At 45.6% G+C, this 17,223-nt stretch overlaps 1 protein-coding gene across 2 annotated transcripts in view; it reads left to right on the top strand.

Moving 5' to 3' along the window:
- Positions 1 to 17,223, top strand: part of DLGAP4 (DLG associated protein 4) — a 333,015-nt gene that overhangs the window by 180,853 nt on the left and 134,939 nt on the right. For both annotated transcript variants that reach the window (XM_073309842.1, XM_073309843.1), the window contains exon 3: positions 16,651 to 16,744. The gene's annotated coding sequence lies outside the window, so the exon portion shown is untranslated. The remainder of the gene's footprint in view (positions 1 to 16,650; positions 16,745 to 17,223) is intronic.

Raw genomic sequence — 17,223 nt, forward strand, 5'->3', positions numbered from 1 at the left:
CCCGGGACGGCCGCTGAGATTAGCCAGGGGCAGGGGCATTCTCACACTGTTCTTTATAGTACTTTGTTTCCTGGCACCAGGGCACTGGCTTTCATTCCCCTTCTGTCCACGGGGCTTGGCTGTGCGGGGCTGTTGTTGCTGTTTTGTATTGCTCTTTATTTGTGACACTCTGAATGCTATTTTAAGAAAATGAATCATGTCTTTATGATACCATAAATCTGGACTGTCTCCTGGAAGACGTAGCCAAGAAATCAAGGGACCTGGATTTCAGTCTGATTGCGCAACTCTGGTATATTAATATCCCAGGGAAGAGAAGAGAATTGGTTTCAGGACCCCAACAGGCCTTGGCCGTGCCAGCCTTCCTACAGGCGAGTTTTTGGAGAGACAGCTGCCTGCATTACTCCGACTACTTTCTCAGGGGCATACTGTTCCAGGCGCTGTCAGATACCCTGACCGTGGCCAGAGCTGGGATTTCATTGAGACTGTTTGTCACTATAGAGCTCAAAGTGGTCTCCAGAGGCCTCCCCTGTGACACAGTCTTCAGACTAAAGCACTGGAGAAAGTAAATACCATTTTTCAGCAATCAGGCACAAAAATGCTACCCTGTATTTGTCCTTTATTCCTTTCTCTTATAATCAATAGCAGAGTCATTCAGAGGGGACAATATTTGCTTTATAGGAGACTTAGTAAATAGCTTTACCCTTTATTGCTGTAATGATTCCCACTGGGAGAGGCAGGGATGGGATTAGCTAAGACCTCTCTCGAGCTAATGCTCTTGCAGCACTACCTGTGCCGATTTCTCCTACGGAAGGCTGGGACCAGAGACACCTGTGAGCACCTCCGGAGCCGATCTAACTCCAACCCCTTTCCCTGCCATGCACGTCCAGCCGCGCCACAGCCGCTATTCCCATTCCACTTCCTAGAACACCTCCAGCAGCCACCAGCACTCCTGCACTGATTCGTACAGCGACACTGACTGGGAGAAGCTGGAACTGGATTAGCTGTGAGCTCCTCCCCAGCCAGTGCTCCTGCACCATTACCTGCAGTCGGGGAATCTCATAAGAATTGTCTAGCACTAGCATGGGGGCTCCCCAATTGCCTCTCTTCAGTGATTGCTGTCCCACAATACCACCTACCCCAAGTAAAACAACTGTTTAAAAGATGCTGCAACCTTTCCAGTTTGCCAGCAAAGAGCTGCAAGAGTGATTCACAGTCTGGAAAACTGCTTTACCAGGAGAGATTCAAAAAACTCAATCTATTTCGTTTCTCCAAAAGAAGGTTAAAAGGTTACTTGATTACAGTCCAAGTACCTACGTGGGTGAATTTTTCTGCAAGTAGAATCATAGAATATCAGGGTTGGAAGGGACCTCAGGAGGTCATCTAGTCCAACCCACTGCTCAAAGCAGGACCAATCCCCAATTAAATCATCCCAGCCAGGGCTTTGTCAAGCCTGACCTTAAAAACTTCTAAGGAAGGAGATTCTACCACCTCCCTACGTAACGCATTCCAGTGTTTCACCACCCTCCTAGTGAAAAAGTTTTTCCTAATATCCAACCTAAACCTCCCCCACTGCAACTTGAGACCATTACTCCTTGTCCTGTCCTCTTCTACCACTGAGAATAGTCTAGAACCATCCTCTCTGGAACTACCTCTCAGGTAGTTGAAAGCAGCTATCAAATCCCCCCTCATTCTTCTCTTCTGCAGACTAAACAATCCCAGTTCCCTCAGCCTCTCCTCATAAGTCATGTGTTCCAGACCCCTAATCATTTTTGTTGCCCTTCGCTGGACTCTCTCCAATTTATCCACATCCTTCTTGTAGTATGGGGCCCAAAACTGGACACACTACTCCAGATGAGGCCTCACCAATGTCGAATAGAGGGGGACGATCACGTCCCTCGATCTGCTCACTATGCCCCTACTTATACATCCTAAAATGCCATTGGCCTTCTTGGCAACAAGGGCACACTGCTGACTCATATCCAGCTTCTCGTCCACTGTCACCCCTAGGTCCTTTTCCGTAGAACTGCTGCCGAGCCATTCGGTCCCTAGTCTGTAGCTGTGCACTGGGTTCTTCCGTCCTAAGTGCAGGGTCCTGCATTTATCCTTATTGAACCTCATCAGATTTCTTTTGGCCCAATCCTCCAATTTGTCTAGGTCCCTCTGTATCCTATCCCTGCCCTCCAGCGTATCTACCGCTCCTCCCAGTTTAGTATCATCCGCAAATTTGCTGAGAGTGCAATCCACACCATCCTCCAGATCATTTATGAAGATATTGAACAAAACCGGCCCCAGGACCGACCCCTGGGGCACTCCACTTGACACCGGCTGCCAACTAGACATGGAGCCATTGATCACTACCCGTTGAGCCCGACAATCTAGCCAACTTTCTACCCACCTTATAGTGCATTCATCCAGCCCATATTTCTTTAACTTGCTGACAAGAGTACTGTGGGAGACCGTGTCAAAAGCTTTGCTAAAGTCAAGAAACAATACATCCACTGCTTTCCCTTCATCCACAGAACCAGTAATCTCATCATAGAAGGCGATTAGATTAGTCAGGCATTAGAAGACTGTTTAATAGAGCTTGGCAGGAAATGGTTTTCCTGTGCCCCAAAAATGTTTGAGATTTTGGAATAATTTCCCATCCCAAATTAGGTTGAAAGTTCAAAAGTGTTTATGAATTGAAAATCCTAAAAATAAAATTGTTCCAGGACAAGCAAAAATTTTGATGCATTTTCATTTTAAATGTATTATAATTAGCTTAAATTTCTAAACAAAAGTTATTCTGAACTGGATAGCCAACATTTTTAATTTTGAAAATATCATAGTGGGTTATTTCAACAATTTTGAAAAAAATTTACCCAAATATTTTTCAAGCCAAGAAATTCACCAAAACTGACCTTTTCCAGCACAAAGTTTTGGATTAGACAAATCTCTATTTTTCCACTAACAATCATTTAATTGCAAGATTCCTGACCAACTCTACCATTTAATCTAGTAGACAAAGGCTATGGTCTTGATGCTGGAATCAGTGGGTGAAATTAACTGGTCTGTGTTACACAGGAGGTCAGACTAGATGATCATAACAGTTCCTTCCAACCTTAACATCATATGAATCTGTGAATCTGAGTGTTAGAAGCTACTTTAGTTACTGTGACAAAGTCAGGCTGGATGGCTGTAGGAGGGTGGTCCTGTTGGGTTCTGGGAAGTGGGTGGGCACAAGCCCACCCACAGCTAAAGGACCCTCTCCCAGCCTATGGGGAGGATCCACTGAGCCCAGGACACAAGTAAGTATAGGGGACAACAGAAAAAATAACGAGGACAAGTGTGAAGGTCAGAGGGTCAAAAGTAGGGAACTTGAAGGGGACACTGAGCAGAAAACCCCAGACAGCACCCACTGTGTCTCAAAGGTGTCAAGGGAGCCAGCGAACGCCGCCCTGAGGAACGGAAATAGGCCCCACAGTCACAAAGAACCTCCTCAGCCAACATCCTCTCCCTTGCAGAAAGGTGGTGGAGGGCTGATACGTTAGCCCAGAGGTTCTCAAACTGGGGGTCATGACCCTTCAGGGGGTCGTGAGGTTATCATGTGGGGGGGTCACAAGGTGTCAGCCTCCATCCCCAGCCCTACTTCACCTTCAGCATTTATAATAGTGTTAAATATAAAAACGTGTTTTTAATGTATAAGGGAGGGCGCACTGAGAGGCTTGCTGTGCGAAAGGGGGCACCAGTACAAATGATTGAGAACCACGGTCCTAGAATGTTGAAGGCTCTTTTTTCCCCACAAGCTGAGAAGGGGTTACCTCAGGTCAATTAGGGACACCTGCATCCAATTAAGGGCTGCCTGAGACCTTCTAAAACCCCTCCTCTGGTGAGAGAAAGGAAAGAGAGAGAGAGAAGCTGCTGCCAGGCTAGTGGCAGCAAGGAAATTAGCTGCTCCAGGGTGAGAGGCTGTGCTCCTTCCCATAGGGAAACAGCCAAACCTGAGTGTCTGCTAGGGGAAGGACTGACACCCCAGAGTAAAGAACAGGACAACACCCTGCCCCAGCGAGGAGGCAGGGAAAGGTATCCCCCTTTGTTTTTGTGAGACTGTTTCCTTTTTGTTTGGTGGAGGATCACCCCTGAGGCCAACCCCGAGGCTTACCCTGAAAATACGGCCAGAGGAGCACATGGGGGGGAAGACAAACACTGCCCAGAGAGAGGCTGATTTACCCCAGGCCCGCCACTGCCAGAGGGGGAAGTGCTAAGTCTGGCGAGATGAAGGAGGTGCCTTGACACATTATGTACGGACAGAGGGGAGAGGTGAATGTTGTATTTTGAATTGAACCCACTGCAGGGCTAAGCTCCCACCCACGGTGTATGATCCTAACCCATTTCATGCAATGCGTAGCCACTTGTCTTCTCTCTGCAGGGGTTACCTTCCTCCCACAATGTTCCAACCCAAGCTCAAAGACATTTTTCACATATTGAAATGGCTTGATGACTTAATTCAGTCACTTTCTTTCATTTCTTCCCATTGCAGCCATAGCTAGCATGGGTCTGATTGTGAAAAATTGATGAACGGGAGGTTGCTTTGCTTGATTCTCCGGCATGAGGAACTCTGTTTTCCTTTCACATTTAATGAGAAGTAGAGACAGGGAATTTGCTGAGGTTCTTTTGAAGTTTGGAGAAGAAGCACTGAAGTCTCCAGCTGCTTCTTAGCTAGTTGTTTTCTCCTTCCTCCAAGGCTCTCTGGACTGAAATCTGCCTCTCAAACCATTAAAATTTCATGGCACTTTCACCAGCCCCCTTGTTTCATACAGCACAGTAGGCGTGCATGGTTCTCATAGAAAGCTTCCTGGGGGGCCTTTCAGCCCAAAAGATCCCAAAGCACTTTGCAAGCTTTGGGATAAGTCATGGCCTAAAGCCAGAGCCCAGCAGGAAAGGGCAGCGGCTGACTGGGCACAACTGAACCTTTATAAATGCAGAAGTCCCTTCACCTACCATTTAGGTGCAGCCACCTCTGAGGAGTAACGCTGAACAGGAATGGTGATTGTCTTCCACTGGTTAATCCCTCCCCATAAGGCCAACGAGATCATGCTTCATTTCCATTGTGAGCACTAAGGTTAGATGATGTGGGATATAGACTGCTAGGGACAGGCCATTCCCCCTTCTTCTAGGGTGGTAGTTGGAGACACATGAATAATGTGTTTATTGTGTATTTATTCTTTTGGCTGGCAACTGACATCAGTTAAAACAATCTGGAGGGTCCTTTGGAATAAAAGACTCAGGGGTGCAATCCTGCTCCCTCTGACATCACTAGCAGAACTCCTATTGGCTACAGTTGGGTCGGGTTTGGGCAGTCCCTATCAAACCTGCCCCACTCCCCCATTATTGAAAATAGCCTCTGGGCTAATTGGAAGCTCACCGAATCTGGGCTGCAGCTTGCCAGACTTCAGCTATGGCGGGGTGCTGGCAAACCTGGTATCTGGAAGAGGGAGCCCTCTCTGCCCCCCGTGGATCATAATGACGAGAGGTGAGCTGCCGTGTAACTGGATCCTAATCATTTAAAGGATGCCACCCACATCTTGAACCACTCTTGGATGTGAACTGGTGACCCCTGCAGAGCACAAATGGCATGTGCTCCTCATCCCAGCTTGCTCCACTCCAGGGACAAGCCACTGCATGCAGTTTCCTGGTGCTTTCAGCACCATGCAGTGACCTGACCTTTAAAAAGGGGTGGATCACCCTGGGAGTTCTTCGTCAGACTGGAACAATCACAGCCTTCAGGCGTGGCATGCCACCACTGCCACCTGGAAATCCGGGAGCTATGGAGGACTCAGTCTGACCCCCAAGGCTGGGAAGTGTTTTCGCAAAGGTTAAACATTCACGGTCCCCGCTCCCACCCCCTCAGCCCAACAGCTGTTGGGTGAGCAGGCAGATTTGGAGAGCAGAAATGAGGGGGTTTGAGGGGAAAAGTACAGTTGGTTGCTAATATAACCCAGGCACAGTTGTTAATTTGCATTTCCTTGGGGCGGTGATGCTGAAATTAATTAAAGGTAATTATAGCACTGCTATACTTGTGCAACTGCAGCATGCAAAGACAAAGGCAACCTTACAAACAATAGGCTCTTCCTTCAGAGTCTCAATGGAGCGTTTATTTTAAGAAAACTCCAAGGTGAGTGGAAGGATGGGGCCCCATCCCCTGTCACAGCTGTGCTAAGCTCTGCTGGTGGCACCGGTGAGGCTGTAGCTGATGGATGCTGGAGGGCAGCAGTGGTGAGGGATGCTGGTTATCGATGGATGTGACTGGGGATGGGTGTCAGTGGCATTTGTGATGGATGCTCATGGCTGCCGTGACAAAGGTGGTGGTCATGCTGGCTGCATTGCTTGACAGCCTCAGTGGATGCTGATCAGGAAGGATGCTGGTAGCAAGGTTGATGGATGCCAGTGGTGGTGTGAATGGAGGTTGGTAGTAGCAAGGGATAATGGTGACTTTGCTAATGGAGGCTGGTAGCATTAGAGATGTATGCTAATGGCATTCGTGCAGAATGCCGGGAACATTGCTCCTGGATCCTGGTAGCAGTAGGAAGGGATACTGGTGGTGTTAATGGGTGCTACCACCGTTTCACTTCTAGGTCACCTGTTCAAATCTAACTTTATCCCCTAGTGGCTCAAATCATTACTGTCTGTGGTGCCTGGTCAGTGGTGTTTATTAAATGAATAAACTCCTGCCAGATTGACACTGCAGAACAAAGGCCTCATTCCTTTTGTTGTTATGCCTGCTGGTACTGCTGTTGTTGGTTAGTGAGAAGTGTGCACCAGCTGTCAGCACTAACTGATATCCTTGTTGGCAGTCTTAGCAGAGAGGCCCAGGAGGGTATGGGCCATGGAGACAGAACATCCCTGGGTCTCCAAAAAGTGGTCGCTCCAAAACAGAGAGGGGAGGCATATTTGGTGGAGTTGCCTGGGATATCATTCTCAAGAGCTCTCAATCCAGCCCCTTGCACCAGCATGCAATAAAAAGGAGAGGGTTGGTTGAAATGTCAGACAGGCGAGATGGTCAGGTGACCTTTAAAAGACAATGGGACTGTCTTACCTAAATGACAATGACTGGACTCTACTGGGCAGCAGCAACATGCCATAAGAACGGCCATACTGGGTCAAACCAAAGGTCCATCTAGCCCAGTATCCTGTCGTCCGACAGTGGCCAATACCAGGTGCCCCAGAGGGAATGAACAGAAAATCAGAGGTTAGGGACACACGTGATTCCAAAGCATCATAACATTCCTCTAGTCATTTCTGCTTCTAACTTGGGCTTGCACAGAGTTTCTACGTGGGTGAGGACAGCATACAAGAATGGGGTGAGGAGGAAAGATCAGGGCTGGATTTAGTGGGAAAGTCTGTCTATTGATCTGTATTAGGATTTTGTACTGGCACCCATCACCATAGTATCTGGACTCCTCCCAAATACTGTCATCTTAACCCCACCTCCTCTATGCTATCTAAGGCCACGTCTCTGCTACAGACTTTGGTCCATTGCATGAAACAGTAAGATTTCAGTCCCTATTCCATGGGTAGGAGTGTAGGGCAATGGCATTGAATATTGGCACTGTTTTCTCCAGGCAATGGTGATTTTAGCTGATACTTCACTCCTGAAGGTAACAAAGGCACAGAGAGCACAGTCACTGCTCGCATCTGAAGCTGCCTGAGCTCATATGCCATTAGCCTGTTTACTGCAATGGTGCCAGCCAAAGTTATCAGAGTGGCAGGGGAAAATGTCCCACCATGGAGGGAGATATAAGACAGACAGCCCTAGAAACCTTCAGAAGAGGAATGCAGAGTATCTCCATGAAAGCTTCATCAAGATCTCTCGAGGATAAAAGGGACATTCCTATGCACATAAAACTGAGCTCTGCATGCCCCTCCCACCCCACTTAACCCAGCAGATGTCAACTCTTCCTCTGTTTGTTGTACCACTACCTCTTCTCATACAAGGGAAGCAGTGAAAGGTCAATACCTGTGTCTTGTGAATATGGGGGCTGGCTGGCTGGCATCTTTCCATGGTAAACATGATAAGGATAAATTTGTGCACGCAGTTACCCGAGGTCCCTCCCCTTTCATCAGGTTCATCCGCGCTCGTCTGGCAGGACTGGTTAAACTGTAGTAGAGACCGAAATGACTGAGTCCCCCCACTCCTGCCTGTTCACAGCAGGGGGGTCTCAGTCCCTGGCTTCTCTAAGGTATCCACAGTGGCCTGTAGGGTGCTGGTGGGGTCTTTGTCAAGTATGGAATGCAGTTCGTTGTAGAAGTGGCAGATCTGCAGGCCGCCACCAGCTCTACTGTGGCACTCCCTGGCTTTCTGCAATCCCTGGCAAAGTTTCTTTGCTTCATGGGGCACTGGTGCTGATCCCTGTTGTACTCCTTTGCCTGTACCCCCCACAATCTGCTAGTAGATGGTCCTGTTTCCAGGACCAATACCTCCCGTCTCCTCCAAGCAGGAATGTGTTTAGTGCGTGGAGCTGGCGTGGTTGGTTGGGTAGTGATACATAACAAAGGTGAGCTGCTAGATGTGCTTTCCAAAGTGGGCAATCAGGAAAAGGCATTTCAAAAACACGTGGGGAGGGGTTAAAGAGGGGAGAGGGTGGCTTCGAGTGTCTATAACCCCTGGGTAGTAGCGTTTAAACTTGTGACCAGAGCACTCACTGTCACCAGGAATGAGGCACTGTGGGACGGCTTCTGGAGGACTTCTAGGATTGAGACTGGTCACAGTGTGTACACACACACTGTGTCAACTTCAGCAGACTGACCATGGCTCTAAGCCAGTTTCGGGAGATGGTTTTATTGTGTCACTGTAATGGGGTGTTTACATCCACTAGAGACAACTTTGAACATAGACACATGCACGCATAGGTCAACACAAGTCACCTTGTGTCAACCTAACTTTGTAGGGCAGACCAGGCCTATGCTACAGGGCTTTCACTCCTTGGACCAGGTTTTTAGGAAGGTGTTGAGCATATCTGGAAGGAATCCTGCCCATATTATATATATATGGTCAATTCTGTAGCAGGTTTCCCCCTCTTTGTGATGTTTGTAAGTCAGCCATGAGCCAGTTACCCCAGGAAAAAAACGTCTCATGCTGTATGGTAACAGGAGGAAAAAACTGAATTAGGTGGATCCATTTGCAAAGTGCAAACACCCAGATAATTTCTGTGCCAGGAGGGTTGCCCTATAGACTGTTCCACTGGAAACCTGGCTGTCCAGCTCCCCTTTCTAATGATAAAAATGCCATTATCTTATCTAGCGCACGTTTGTTCTTCCTCTTCTTACCAAACAGATTAATCTGAACCAAATCCCTAGCTCCAAACCACCACCAAATTGGGTGGAGTTAATATGCTGATCTGGCCTTCCACTTGGTCCTTTGCTGTTGAAACAGCCCCAAGGCTCTTTTAAAAAACCTTGGGCTTTTGGGAAGTTCTGTTCCAGATTCTGATGCTTCTTGGTCCCATCAATGTTAGTGAAGGGGAAGCAATAGCAACAAAATCACAAGACAGTTTTGTCAAATAGCACAGTGGCACCAGAATGGTCAGCCACTGATATTTGTATTGTCTGATTCTCAACAGAAGAGCACTGGCTACCCACTGGTATCATTTCTACATATGCCTAGTCCAACAAGAACAGTGGAAAGACTTCAATATCTTCCTTGTTCTTATACCACTCCTGTAGCACCAAACAGTGGAAACACACCCAGAAAATAGTTTTGAAAGTATCTGATATAAACTCAAGAGTGTTTAATCTGACTGATAAAGAAACTTGGGCTCCCTTCTCTGTTTCAACATTCGGGTTTTGAATGAGCTTATCAAACACTGGCTATTTTTAACATTCATTTGTTTATTGTTTGTGTCAGGACTACTTCCCCCACTCCCTGTTGGCAGCGGCGGCAGCTGCTGAATTATAGTGGAAAACCACAAAGTTAGATTGTGTTCCAGTAGGACGTAGTAATACTGAACAAGTAGGCTTCAGTTGTGTTAGGAGCTGCCCTAAAGAGTTCAAAATCTTTATAGACAAGGTAGATTAAAGGTGGGAGGGGACACAAAAGTGACTTGCCCATGGTCAGACACAACTAGTGGCAGAGTCAGGAATGGAATCCTGATCTCCTACGCCACAGCTTTAGCCACAAGCCTGTCCTTCCTTCCCAGCGCTTAAGAAAGAGAGATCCTGTTTCCATGCAAATTGTCCCCAGTAATCAGAAAGCAGCAAAAGCAGCGACTAGGCGACAGACCTAGGCAAGAGCCATTCCTGACTAGGGTTGAGAGCTGGCGGAATGACTCGGCAGAAAAAAAAACACAGCTGCAATCAGCAAAGGCTTTTCCCAAGGGATACATTGTATAACAAAAAAAGCAAAATAAATTCTCATAAGCAGAAGAGGACAAAAAACTCCCAGTGGTGGGGTTCGAGCCAGTTTCATGACTTGAGACAAATTCACCTTCCTATCTCTCCCAAGCAGCCAGTGTATACTCTGAGCTGCCGAGCGAGGGCATACTGAGTGCAGCTGGTTGGGAACAGTTTGAGGAACACATCAATTCTGATTAAACTTTTTTCAAGAAGGTTTCTCTAGTCCAGCATCAAATTTCTGCTCAGAGAGAGACCCACCCCAGAATAGCCAAAAACCTGGGGGTCAGGGCACGACCTGTGATCTCGGGCACAGATTCCAGCTGTGCCTCTGCCTGATTCTCTAGCCCAAGGAATATTTAATATGCCTTTGCTCTGAATCAGGCAGAGTTGGGCCTTGAATCTTTCTTGCACACTCTAGATAAGTGCCCTCTCCACCAGGTATTGGCTATTCTGCACGGAGTTTCTCGCTCAGATTTTTTTCATGAAAAATTTAGAAGGGTCTTGGTTTCATTCCAATGAGGAACTAAACGAAATCTTGAAAAGCTGTGCAAGCCAGAATTTTTGTTTTCCATCTAGCCCTAAGTCTGAGTTGAGTTAGCCCCGGTGCAGCAAGCACCAAGCATTGCTTCTGCATCTCTTTTTTATTGTTTTTATATAAAATATAAACACACAGCTAAACCAAATCTATAAAAATAGACATTCACAGGATGGAAATACCATATAAATAACAAAATTCAATCTTCGTTATTTGTAAAACCAACCAACAAAACCCTGAACTTGTAGAGGTCATGCAGGGCATCAGCTGTTAAAGTGATTAACTAGATAAATAAATGAGAACATAACCTGTGAGTACTAGAGACTAATATACACTAACCTGCAAAAGTATGCATGTGTGACCAGAGATCCTCATTTTTTCCAAGCATCTCTATTTGATGAAGTCATTTTTTCCATTAATGCAGAAGTGGAGAGCTCACTAAACCAGTCTGTACGAGGGAGGAATTGCAGATTTCCATTCTCCCAGAATAACTCTTTTTGCTACAGTCGCAGGGGAGGTACTCCCCACCATGGGGTGTCAGGTCATGTGTGGTCAAAGAAAGGGAAGAGGCTGTACTGCCGCCGGTTAGGGCCCATGCTGATGACGCTTACTATAAAACATGGTTGTACGGCCTAATGGCCAGAGTCAATAGAACAATGCTTCTGCTCTGGGCAGTGTGGCCTAATGGCTGAAGTCAATAGGGCAGCCCTTCCCCAGTGTGGCCTAATGGTCAGAGTCAATAGAGCAACCCTTCCGCTCAGGGCAGCATGAGTCAATAAAGAAGCCCCTTACAGACAGGATAGCATGGCCAAATGGCCAGAGTCAATAAAGTTGCACTCCTCCATGGGATTGTGTAGCCTATTGGCCCATTGGAGAAGTGGGGTGCTACTGCAGGGTGCGTGGTGCCCAGGGTAGGGGGACTTCAGGCTCTCCCTGCTCCTCTAAGCCCCACCCCAGGGCCCTGGCATTGGCAGGGTTACTCACCACCAAGTCAGTGGGGATCCTCTTGAAACACACTGACTGGTTCCCCAGTTCACCCAGCGGAGCAAGGTCTAAGTCCCCTGGGCTGCTTCCTACCCTTTCTTTGCCAGCGATGGTCCACGGTTCCCATGGACCTCTGGGGTCCTCGGGAAGTGTAGCTCCTGATGGCGCAGCCTCCTCTCTGGGTTCATCAGGCAGCCTGGAATTTGTCTGGAGCTCTGCGAGCCTTGGCTTGGGTGGTCAGGAGCTGTAGCAGCAACCTGGTGAGAGCCTACAATCTGCATCCTCTCCCTTCAGCAGCCTGCCCAAACTGAGCTGAGCTGAGCTGAGCTGCTTCCTTTTATATCTTGGCTCCAGCTGAGCGTGCCCAGCAGAGGCAAAAGGGTGTGGCTTCCTCAGCCTGCAATGCACAGTTAACTCTTGCAGGGCCAGGGCAGGGTAGGTGCACCCCATCACAGCCACTAAAATAGTTACTGCAATCCATTTCTTAATGTTAATTGGTAATACCAACTTATCCAGCACCCCTAAAATACACAGGCTTGAAGAAGGAAAATTAGCAACATATCAAGTTTTGGAAAGAGCACTAAATATGGTGGTCCAGAACACATGCATTTTTTGACAAGTATAGAGGATGTGTTGCCAAACTAGCCTTAAACTAGCATTCTAGAGACCAATAATACCTGTTTAACATCTTGTTCTGGAAGGACAGCTAGAATAAGGAACTTGAAGTGCCTGTCACATTAAGCCAGATCGCCTTCCAGTTGTGATAATAAAGCCAAATTCTTTTCCCCATTTTTCTTTGAGACTGATATTGAGAGGGTAATGCAAAATGTTAAGCCACCTATAAATAATTCCTACAAAAATGACTTTAGTGTCCATATTTCTTAACATTTTCTAGAGGTGAGAGAGTTGAAACAGACCACTTGTCCCCTATCCTTGCATGAATCCTTGAGTATAGGCACTGAAAGAAGGAACTGTGAGATTTTTGTTGCATATGTAATCAAAGGAGGCCAGTCTATCATCTTGTATTATATCTTTAATTTTTTTAATCCTTTTTCTATCCAAATTATCTGAAGCGTAGCGTTGGCCTGGATCCTGAGGTATGGGTTATTCCATAGTGGTATGAGAAGAGAATTAAGCATTAAGCATTTTAACGTGTTGCAGGATGCCCTGTGTAGATGCAAAGATTGGATTTTTCCTTAAGGGTGTGGGTAGCTTCTTAAGGTATATAAAAGAAGAGAGGGACCCAAATGGCATAGCTAAGTCTTTTCTATCTCAAACCATGCTGGTATGTATGCAGAGCAACTGGAGGGGAACCACTTTACATTATGACTCATTTGGAATGCTAGATAATGTAGATACAAATATGGCAACCACAGGATTTTTTTAATGGTCTGGTGTAACAAGTAAGGTTGTTTTTTATCCCATATAAATTGCATGATATGCCTATTTAATCGAGCAGAAAGCAAGAGAGAGACCTTGAAAGGCAAAGGCTAATGATATAAGTCATTTGGAGGCAGATATTCATTTTGGCTATTTCTGTTCTTCCCAGTAAGGATCGAGAAAGGAGATGCCATCTCTCTACATCTTTGGAAATTTCTTTTAATATATAGTACATATTTATAAAACAATTTTGGGAAGATTAGGACAAATTTTAACACCTAGATTAGTTATTTCCTTGCATATTATGAGATTGATGAGGATGGATTCTTCAAAAGTACAAAAATGTCATCAGCATATAAATTGATTTTATATTCTTTCTTGTTTATAGTCACACCTTCAGTGGCTGAATGCTGACATATGTACATTGCCAGTGGTTCAAGAATGACATTAAAAGGGGGTGGGCTGCCAGAGGGGACAGCTCTGTTATGTCCCTCTTTCTAGTTGAAATGTGAGCAAAATAATTCCATTAGTTGATACTGAAGCGAAGGGAGAGTTGTATAATACGCTGACCCAATTCAGGAATATTGGTCCAAATCCCAAGTTTTTTAGGACAGCCACTAGATAAGGCGATTCAACCCTATCAAAGATGTTCTCTGCATCTAAAGATAAGGCTATAGAGGGAATATCTGACAGCTTAACTTGATGGATCAAGTGCGAAATTTTTCTTGTATTAGCAGCAGCCACTCTTCTTTTAATTAAACCAACCTGACCTGTGCCTGTAATTGATGATGTGATCAGTCATGTGGCTAGCATCTTTGCAATTATTTTGCAATCTGTTTTCAATAGAGATATAGGGTGGTAGTCCCCACATTTGCAACCATCTTTGTTCTTCTTCAACATTAAAGTAAACAAAGTAATCATGTCATAAGTCCTGGTTCCTTTTTGGAATGTTTCAGTGAAGACCTTTGAAAGAATAGAAGATAGTTGATTATGAAATGTGCCTGAAAGCCATTCATCCTCGGGACCTTTGCTAGAACTCATATTTGTATAGCCTGTTCGATCTCTTGTGCTGTGGTTGCTTTGTCCATAAACAACACTTGTTCTGAAGTTAGGGTGTTAAAAGGCAGGCCTTCAACAAAATGATCAAATTTATTAGCATCAAATTGGTTGTCTGATTTATATCCAGCTTTATAGAATTGCTTAAATTGATGATTTATATCTATTGGTTCCAGGATGGCACTCCCATCTTCTTGTAATAAGGAAGAAATACTGTTGATGGTTAGTTCCATTTTAAGTCTTCTGGCAAGTAGTTTACCTGCTTTCTCACCCCATTCATAATGTCTTTGTTTGACCCTGCTGAGTGAAAATGGGACTTGGCTGAATAAGCATTCATTATATTTGCATTTGGCGTTGATTGGGGAATGTAGGTGGTTTTCATTGTTTGGGTCAATTTTACGCTGTCTCTGCAACTCATCTATTTCTGTGTGCAGAGAATCTAGTAATTTGAGTCTTTCTCTCTTCTTTCGGGAGGCATTCTTTAAGCATTCACCCCTTATGGTAGCTTTCAGAGCTTCCCAAAAGACGGTATCTGAGAATTGTGGAACAAAGCTTTGCACCTTTTAGTAGCACAGTGTTTAGCTTCCACCTAGAAGATATTAATGAGGTATAACCAGTGTTGATGGTAAGTATCATTGGAGCATGATCTGAAATTAACATATTATTAATAGCTGCTTCTAGGCATGCTTGAATCAGTTCTGAAGGCACAACAAAAAAGTCAATTCTGGAGTAAGATGAATGTAGTGTAGAGAAACATGTATAGTCACGCTCTTTGGGGTATCTTAGCTTCCATGTCTCTAACACAATCCCTCAGAGGCAGAGCTGGTGAAGAGATTCTGTCTAGCAGTGCAAGTTGTGATGCTTAGTGTAGATAATACTTCAGTAGACGGTGCTGTAAACCCCAGCTTAGTGTCATACTATTACTCTAGGCATTGCAGTGATATACAGTTATTGTTATTGCTTAGTTCCAAAGGAGATTAACAGAAGAGTTCAATCTAGCTGGTTATCTACTAGAAGATTATATAAGTGAATATTACCATATCTACCAGGATACATAGGAAAACAAACTGATGTTTAAATTCGCTGTGGTTTGCTTCTCTTGATGAAGAAACCATTCTGTTATTTTTGGTCTCAGTCTTTCAAGTGTCTACCAAGCATTAGAGGCACGTTTTGCAAAGTCTTGTGGTGCCTGCTAAATCCATAGTGAAGGTGGATGGGGACTTGATGCTGTATCTGACATTAGTTCCCCTCAGGATTTGCTTTATGCCATTGAATGCAGCCCTCTTTTTGTTAAGCTCAGCTGAGAAGTCAGGAAAAAGAAATGTTGTGGCCTTTGTGCATAGAGGTTTCAGCTTTTCTGGCAGCATTCATTAACATTACTTTATTACTGAACATCAGCAGCTTGAAGATGATGGGTCTGGGCCGGCCAGACTCCGGCCTTCTAGTGTGAGGCATTAGATGAGCCCTTTCAATATCCACTAGGGGCAGCTGGGTGTCCAATTTAAATATGTCATGGAGCAGCTTCTGAAGAAGCTGATAATCTCCTCCTCTAGACCCTCAGCAAAGCCCAAGAGGCGAAGGTTGTTTCTTCAAGATCTGTTTTCTAAGTCATCGTGTTTTTCTTCCGGTTTGTCTAGTCTAAGCTTTAATGAGCCAGTTTCTTCTTTAAGTTCCCTGGTTTCAATAGCCATCTTTTGTAGCTTACTTTCTAAGTGAGCCATTTGGGATTTTATATCATATACATCTTTAGAGAGCACATGAATATCTTTGGAGATTGAATCCAGTTGGTCTGTGAGGAATTCTTCCAGGGCCTGGGCGAGGTTCTGCTGTGGCCTTGCAGTTTCCCCCTTCAGCTGCTGCGATGACGCAGGCTGAGGTCTTTTGTTGCCTTTCATTTTCATATTGGAATCCATAGTCAACAGCTTGAAGTTTATCCAGGGGATTAATTTAAACCTGTTTGACAGAAGCTTATTGCCAATTTGCTAGGAACATAATTACTAGAGACAAATCAATACATGGGGAGTGCAGTGGCCTGGGACTCAGCAGCCATCTTCCTTACAGGTACCATGTGAGCCCGACCCCCCCTCACCCACACACACCTTTTCACAGGATGTTTTTCAGCATTTTCCATGTGTTTTTGGTTGGGCTGTAAATAAAGAGGGACCGATTCTCAGTCTGGTGTCAATCAGCGTAGCGCCATGGAAGTCAGTAGATTTACACAGACTGACATCAGCAGGTGGTCAGGCCCGGATGGTACAGAGAGGAAATGCCACCACGTTCTCTTACATGTAATGACATTTCTCCCTTTTCTCTTTGAATCCTAGATCTTCATGCAGGACATCTCTGGAACGCAGACGAGTCGGAAGAGTGCTGGACGCTGAGTCAGGTCTGTCCCTGAAGCTCAGCGAGACGTGAGAGGTACGGTATGGCCCAGGTCTGCAGTTTGAGCTATTCCGTCAAAAACAGCAGAAGGGTCGGGGAGAGGGAGCTGTTGCAACCTGCCTGGTTTAGTGCTGGTACCAGGGAAGGCAGGACTGGGGTTATGCGGGGAGCTGTGGAAATGGGAGGCTGAAATGTGTTTCAGTAGCGACCCTCCCTTCCTCTAGCTGAGGAACTATGTAAATCACCAGTCACTATAATAAAGTCCTGAAATCTACTATAAATTGCTCTAGCAATGTGGCATCTGTGTGCTGACCTAGTTTGAGACAAAGGAAGTTCTCCACAGCATCTGAGCGCACCAGAGGCTGCTGGAAGGCAGGCTCTGTGATTGATTAGAATTTGCTTCTATTAGCTATGAATAATGCTGTATAGATTTTCCGTGCCCGCTTCCCCTCTCACAGGGACCCTTGTGAAAACAAGACTCATGCCATAACATAAAATCTATCCCAAAACTGTGG

Source organism: Lepidochelys kempii, chromosome 13 (genome assembly GCF_965140265.1).
Source record: "Lepidochelys kempii isolate rLepKem1 chromosome 13, rLepKem1.hap2, whole genome shotgun sequence".
NCBI classification, from domain to species: domain Eukaryota; kingdom Metazoa; phylum Chordata; order Testudines; family Cheloniidae; genus Lepidochelys; species Lepidochelys kempii.